The sequence below is a fragment of the Cariama cristata genome, unplaced genomic scaffold (genome assembly GCF_000690535.1).
Source record: "Cariama cristata isolate BGI_N322 unplaced genomic scaffold, ASM69053v1 scaffold15951, whole genome shotgun sequence".
Taxonomy (NCBI): domain Eukaryota; kingdom Metazoa; phylum Chordata; class Aves; order Cariamiformes; family Cariamidae; genus Cariama; species Cariama cristata.
The window spans coordinates 6,965-14,864 of NW_009598869.1; the positions used below are offsets into that span (position 1 = coordinate 6,965).

Here is a 7,900-nt window from a genome sequence, read left to right on the forward strand (position 1 = left end):
TAAAAACTGGTACTGAGCTTCCTGATGATGGCCACAGCGGCTCGCACCAAAAAAGCATACAAAACCAATAGTGAGCTTCCTGATGATGGTCAGGGGATTGCAGGTTGCAGGGTCTTGCACCGCTGCCATGGTGGGATGGGCATTCAGATGTCCCGGACCGGACTGCGCAGCCGACAGGAACCGGATTCAGGAATGCACGGATTGGGGTCAGAGGCAGGAGAACAAGCAGAGTCCCGCAGGGATGCTGGCCATGAAAGAAGAGAGGCTAACCCCCATGATCCCTTAACTTTATACTCAGGATGATGTGGATGGGATGGAATACCTCGTTGGTCAGTTTTTGGTCACCTGTCCCATCTGCACTCTTCTGTAGGTGTGACCCTTTTACAACTTTTCACTTGTTAAACAAAAGAGGGCCAGCAGTGGCCTTGGTTCTCATGGGGATAAGTATAAACATGGGCCATTCTGCATACCAATCCTACTGATACTTCAGTAGCAACTATAAACATTGAGCATTATCAAGTCTGAAAGCAGACACTGTCTGAAAAACATGTAGTGCACTTTCCAGAAAGTGCAGTTACTCAATAAACTTAACTGAAAGAAAAACTCCTGAAAGGAGAAATAGTCCTGTTTTAGCCAAACCAGAACACTAAGTGAAATGCAAAACTGTGGAAGACTACATTCCCCATATCCCTATACATGCAGATTTTCCATGTGGCTGTGTCAACTACCTCAGTACAGGTGTTACTTGTAGCTACTCAGGTTCACTCACATTTATTGACTTTTGTGGTGGGTTTGACCTTGGCTGGACCCAGGTGCCCACCAAAACTGCTCTATCGCTCCTAAACAGACTATGGCAATAGTTTAAAAACTATACTAGATTATCCAATTAAAATGTTTTTGTCTTTTATAAACTGCTTTTGCAATAGAGAGGAAGTGAGGACAAAGCCTTTCAATCACCCTGGTCTTTCCTGAGAACCCCTAGACTATCTGTTGAGCAACACCTGCTGTACCCAGCTCAGATTTGGCAGGACATGGTATTTCCTAATCATTCCAGTGACTGTTTCCCTAACAGAAATGAGAAACACAATAGGTTGGCTGGCTTCAGTTGACCACAAATGTTCTATTCAGCACTTCAGGATACTGGAAAGGGAGATCAGCAGCTGTGGTTTTTCAGTTGTTCCTTAGACCAGCACTACTAGTAGTCAACACTAGCATGCAGTTAACATAAAACCAAATAATCTTTATTACAGTAGAGATCACTCCCTCATATATATTGCAAGATCACAAGATGTCAGAACACTTGCTTTCAGAACTGAATACTCTTTTTCTGCCATTGAAATCAATATTAATGTTGTCCCTTGACTAGGGATTCAGCCAACCTAAGAAGCTCCTCAAGCAGTATTTTCCACTGCCTTTTTTGTTACCTACACAGTATAAATGGCCCAGAGTGGTCCAGGCAATCTGTTCACTCACATTGCTTGCAGCTCTATGACCTTTACATAGCAACTACTTAGGCTGTTATGCTTAAAAATTTTGACATCATTGGATTGCATCCTTAGATTTCCCTCCAGCATTCAAATTGCATCTAATGATTTTCATGGGTTCAGAGCAAAGCTGTTATACAGCTGAAATTAACAATCAAGGAGTTAATTAATTCAGTCTTTGCAGTCTGATTAAACACTGTATTTTTCCTGGGTTGTAAATTTGTGCCATAGTAGAAACCTCATTGCCACTTGAGATTTATAAGTGCTACCCATGATGAACAGCACGATTAACAGCAGCAGAGTGGCGCAGTGGAAGCGTGCTGGGCCCATAACCCAGAGGTCGATGGATCGAAACCATCCTCTGCTATGGAGTGTCCCTTTGCACTCAGTGCTGGTGAGGCCACACCGTGAATACTGTGTTCAGTTTTGGGCCCCTCACTACAACAAGGACATTGAACTGCTGGAGCGTGTCCAACAAAGACGAACAAAGCTGGTGAAGGGCCCAGAGCACAACTCTTATGAGGAGCGGCTGAGGGAGCTGGGGTTGTTTAGTCTGGAGAAGAGGAGGCTGAGGGGAGACCTGATCGCTCCCTACCCCTACCTGAAGGTGGGTTGTAGCAAGGTGGGGGTTGGTCTCTTCTCCCTGGTAACTAGCAACAGGACTAGAGGAAACGGTCTCAAGTTGCACCAGGGGAGGTTCAGGTTCGATATTAAGAAGAACTTCTTCACTGTAAGAGTTAGGCATTGGAACAGGCTCCCCAGGGAGGTGTTTTAGTGGGCATGGTGGCGTTGGGTAGAAGATTGGACTTGATGATCTTTCAGGTCTCTCCCCAACCATAATGATTCTATGATTCTATGAACAGAAATAGGATGTAAATATTGTCTCTAAACATACCTAGAATTCAAGCTACTCAGTCAAACGACAAAAAAAAAAAAAAAAAAAAAAAAACAGCCAAGAATTAATTTAAGATAGAAATTGTCATATTGCTAACCATCAGAGCACTCAGGTACCAGAACAGACTTCCAAGGCAAGTGGCAATAGCAAAATACCTCATTGTTTTTGAGAAGATCATCAATTAATTTATTAAAATAAACTATAAAACACAGTGACTACATAATAAGGACTGGACTTAACAGCTAAAGTTTTTGAGTCTTATCTGACTAACATATCAAACAATATTATTTTGAATTTCTGATTGTACTGGAACACTGAATCTTAAGAAAATGTCAGGCAAGGAGTGAGGGAATTGTCCTTTAAACATTTCTTCTGAGTGGCTAATGTTGATCCTTCCTCTTGCATGCACTGGAATATTTCTAACAGTCTCATTTTTAATTTTCTAAAGTATGAAACGAATGTGAGAGCAACTGTGAAGTACCCTTCACGTTAATACTACCAAAAAGACACATTACTGAACCCCTACTGGCTTTGAAGTATGACAGCGTCTCTGAAACAATGAAAATTTCAGGCCAGTTTCCTAACCCAGGCAGTACATGATAACATTCCTCCATGTCACCAGTTGCTCATATGAGATAACCAATGAGTATGTTCTGATCTATTTCCATAAATATACACAGTTTTACAAAATCTATATAAACAGCTCATTTTCACTTAGATATATCACCATGATTTATCTTCAGATTCCAGTGCCTCCACTGAACTTTCTATTCTTTTTTCAAAAAATAGATGAAGTTCAAAAATCACATTCCTAAATAATGTGGTATTTTCCCCCTTAAGAAATACATGCAGCTATGCAGGTTCCATGGTAGTTTATTAAACCTACAACCTCTTTAGTGTTTGCCTGCAGCTGGCAACAATTTTAAACACTATCAATTTGTCAAAATATTTAATGTAGCCCATAAATATAGGAAGTTGTGGAAGTAGATAGAACAGATCAAATTAAAAAGAAACAGGTTATCATTTCGCACAAAAGCTGGTAAAAAATTGTAACTTAACATAGGACTAAAACAACAAAAAAAAGGTAATAAGGCTACTTATCATTAAGGCATTGGACCACAACTTCAAAATTTCAATTTGTGATCCTTTACCTAACCAGCTGAGTTAAGAATAGAAACCAAAACCATGGAGAAGGTCCTCTGCTACTCTGGTGAAGGGATAGCAAAACAATCAAAACCTAGATACTTTAAAAAACAGTAATATTAAGGGCAGAAAAAAAAAACCAAACCCCACACCAACAAAAACACAAACACAAACAAAAGAAGGCAGAACCTAAGCAGAGTTTGAGCAAAAGCTAAGATTTTGCAGTTGTAATTAAGCGGGGAAAGTGGAGAGGGCCGTTGTTCACATTCCAGACATTCATGTCAAGCTTTTCTGAAAAAGCACTACATTTCCCAGATAAGTTCACCACTGCTCAGCTAGCATGAGGCTTATGGGAGCAATAGACTGCTGGAAGTTCATTATGTTGTCCACGGTGAAATGCTAACATCAGACAGCCATATGTTGCAATAAAAAGTTTGAGAGCCAACAAGTGCTGAACAAAACAGTGGGGACGCAGAATTATATCACAGCATGTGTGTCACAAGATTCTAAGACATCGTGCACCTGCACTCTTGAAAAACAGTACAGGACAGAATAATTACCCCATTGAGCAAATCCTGTTATGCCAGACAGCTATAAAGCAGCCCCTCCTCTCCTTCCAGAAACCTCTTCTTCCCTCCTTTCCCTTGGGAAAATTTAGCATTATCTTTTGCATAAAACTCCAACTGTTTAATGCAATATACAGCAACAAAACAAGTTTCTCCTCTCATCAGAATATATGGGCTTCAGCCGGTCTCTAACAAAAAGAAGATGAAAACTCCATTGCTGACTAAAGTATCTGTATTTACTGGAGCAGAACTAGCCACAGGGCAAAGTTTATAACCTATCCACAAGAATAAAGCTGCATTTATAGCAAGACCAGCTGCTCTCTATTACTGGTATTACCTCTATTTAGCCCTAGTTTAATCACAGGGGTTCACGAAAGTTGCTCTTAAAAACAAATCATTAACACTTGACACAAACTGTGAGGCTTATTTTTTTCAGAACATTTCCCAGAAGATACCAGCCAAAGCTCCATTCATAATCTTCCTTTTAAATTGCAATTACATATCAGTCCATTCAGCAAGCAATTAAGTCTAACACAATCAAAGTAAACGAAAAGACAATCTTGCTTCCTTTAGCTTAATTATTGTGAAAACATTTAAGTAAACAAACACACATTTTAATTGCATACAAAACAAGGAGGAAGGGACAAAAACCTCTGTGATTTGTCATTCACTAGAAGCTGATATTTGAGGAGAATTTTAAGGTTTCTTTTTTTTGGAGTAGCACACAACATTTTTGCTTAGGTAATGTATTGTTTGCCAAGAAAAAACCTAGATCTTTGGCAAAATGAGGAAGTTAGAATAAGTGCTGAGATTGTTCAAGAAAAGAAAAACCTAATATGTAGTGTCAAGCTTTCGCAAGTCTTTTTGTATTTAACTAAGAAAAAAAAATCATGTTTATGTCTCTTTCCTGAGGTTTTGTAAAGTTCTTTTCCCAAGCTAGTGCAGAAGTCATGGATTTCTGATTAAGGATAAAACCAGCATGTGTTCACTAACCTAATCTGCACAGGCATCAAGGTCTGAACAACTGCCTATGGGATTTGATGTAATGATGTTCCCAGAACCATCATCTGTAACAACAGGGCTTTGGGAAAGTCTGAGTGTCCAATTCCATACCCAAATCCCTTAAACACCAAAATTACTTTCCACCTATCAAGCCAGAGTTTAACACATGGTAAAAGCTATACAAATATTGGAGATAATCACTGCTCTGACAGCAGAGACAACAAAATTAACACAGATCATAGAATCGTTTAGGCTGGAAAGGGCCTTTAAGATCATCAAGTCCAACATTAACCTAACACTGCCGAGTCTACCACTAAACCATGTCCCCAAGCACCACATGCACATGTCTTTGAAAGACCTCCAGGGATGGTGAGTCAACCACTTCCCCGGGCAGCCTGTTGCAAAAAATGTTATAAAAGCACCATTGGGATGGCAGCAGACAGAATAATACACTGTGATCTAATGTCAGCAGCATAATACATGTGAATTCATAGTTGTGCACATGGCAGAAAAGTTCATTACATCTCTAAGCTTCTGCTTCATGTACTTCCATGTAATGTATTGAGATAGTGATTCAAGTTCCTTTCCACAGCAGGTTTCAATAGGTAATCATCAGGTAATTTCATTCTCTCTGAAGTGCTGTATTTGTATCTATTACCCTTTTCTAGCAATAAGTAGGACAAAATTAGTTTTCTTAAATATCATCCTGCATATTCTGGGGTGGGGGAAGAGAATGTACATTCTTCAGCGAACTCAAACAGGCACACTGGCATTTGCACATAAAGTCAGATGTTGGGAGAAATCAAATACTGGATTTCATCTCTAGCTGCCAGCCTTCCAAGGCACTGTTGCTGCTGCAAAGATATTTCTAGGAAGAATACAATTCAAAAAGAAAGGAAAGGGTGAAACAATCTTAAAATATGAGAAGACTGTGTAATAATTAGATATTGGTTAGGCTAAACAGTCTTGCCTTTGACTTTAACACAGTGTGTAAAAGGCATAGGGCGTGCACCGACTGTCACAGGCGTGATTCTGCTGGTGCAGAGTGCTGGGCAACAAAGAAATCAGCCACTGCTTAGCTCACATCCATGCACAATAGGTGCTGATGGAGATTCTCTTAGCAGAGGATGTTTATCCTCATGTTTGTCGCACTTGAGCATTAGTCAGATCATTAAAGTGACTGGCTTCGTTTAAGCTGCAGAGTAGAGGTTTGTGTTCAACCACTGAGACAGAATACTACATGAGTGAAGGAAGAGAAACAAGAAGCTGGCTTGCGCAGATTACGACAGCACAGGTAGCCTGTCAGACACTGGATGATTTGCCTTATTAAGTATTCATTAACGTATGCAGAGGGACTTCATGGAAGGAAACTCAGCTTGACAGACAGACAATCTGTACACAGTACAGCAGAGAACTTAGAATCAAAAATCGCCACTTATATGCAACTTCCTGTATTGGTGATCTCCATGCCAGGCAGTCCACAGCCATACATATGTTTACAGAGTAAAAGATGATGTAGTACTTTTGTATGCTATAAACAATTCTGTATAATATTAACACAACAGATGACAATGGGGCAATTTAAAGGATAGCAGTGGTTTTTTCCTTTCCTTCTTTAATCATGAGAGTATAAATAGGAAATATCTCAGCTGTTTGAAGATGCCAGTTATATTACTCTAGACTTAAAAGGTTTCTTTTATTCTTCTTTCAGTAATTTGGAAGTTTCATATTGAACTTCAGAACAAGGCTGCCAAGGAAAGGTTTTAAAGTCGACATTTATGGATGCATTGATACAAGTTAGTACAGTATCTTAATTGCTACTGACACAGATGACCAGAGGCAAGGAAGCCAGCTTCTTTCTATTCATCCAACATTGAAATCTGAATATTCAATATTGATACTTGACTACCTTTCACAAGGAACAACTGTGTTTCCCTTAAGGCCCCAGCAGTTTTGCCTCAGATGTATACCAGACACCCCAGTTCTAGCTTCTGACTCCTCAGGGAACTACAGCTTAATATAAATGAGTTGAAAAGCTGAAAAGAAAATTTCAAATATGTGACACCATTTCTCTTGCAGACCCCTACAGCTATTATTCCATATGGTGGCTTGTTGCAGAGTTTGAAGTGTATTTTCTTTTGCCATAGTCAGACGTGCACGCACTAAAATAGTTCCTGAAACTGTTCTCAGTGCCTCAGCTAATTTTTGCATTAAAGTTTGCTGTTCAGTTCTATAAATAACTACTTCACTGTTTTCAAAGAGCTTGCATTTCACATTTCCTATGCAATAACCTAAAGGATTCAGGCTAAAAAAAAAAAAAACAAAAAAAAACCAAACACACACACACAAAAATGTTTTTAGGTATCTACACAAAACTAATATTCAGTACAGTAATTTAACTACAAGACTTAGAAAAGTTGCAGAAAATTGTATCCTGCCATAAGAATACTTAATTGTATCTTCAAAACATTTAAAATGTCATCTGTCTCACACAGAAATGGTTTCTTTGTTGTTTCCTCTATTTTTCCCAACCTTTATGTTGGTGGAGAGGGGGAGCAGGGGCTGGAATGGCTTTTTTGATTAATTTTATACCAGTATGTCTTAGGGCATCCCCTGATCTATTGAGTTCCTTCCTTTTATGATTTTAGCTTTGCTCTTGCAAATCATTCAGACACTTTCCACCAGTAGAACAGTAACCTTTAGCTTTTATAGAGTAATGTTGTACAGAATCAAAGTACAGGCAGCAGTCAAACACTGCATTGACATTTAGGAAGCAGATGACGCCATTGGGGAGCAAAGGGCCTCACAGC

General features: G+C 39.4%; 1 non-coding gene across 1 annotated transcript; it reads left to right on the forward strand.

The window, feature by feature from the left end:
- Positions 1-1,779: 1,779 nt before the first annotated feature.
- Positions 1,780-1,851, forward strand: TRNAM-CAU. The gene has a single exon. It is a non-coding gene; the product is annotated as a tRNA-Met (tRNA).
- The last annotated feature ends 6,049 nt before the right edge of the window (positions 1,852-7,900 follow it).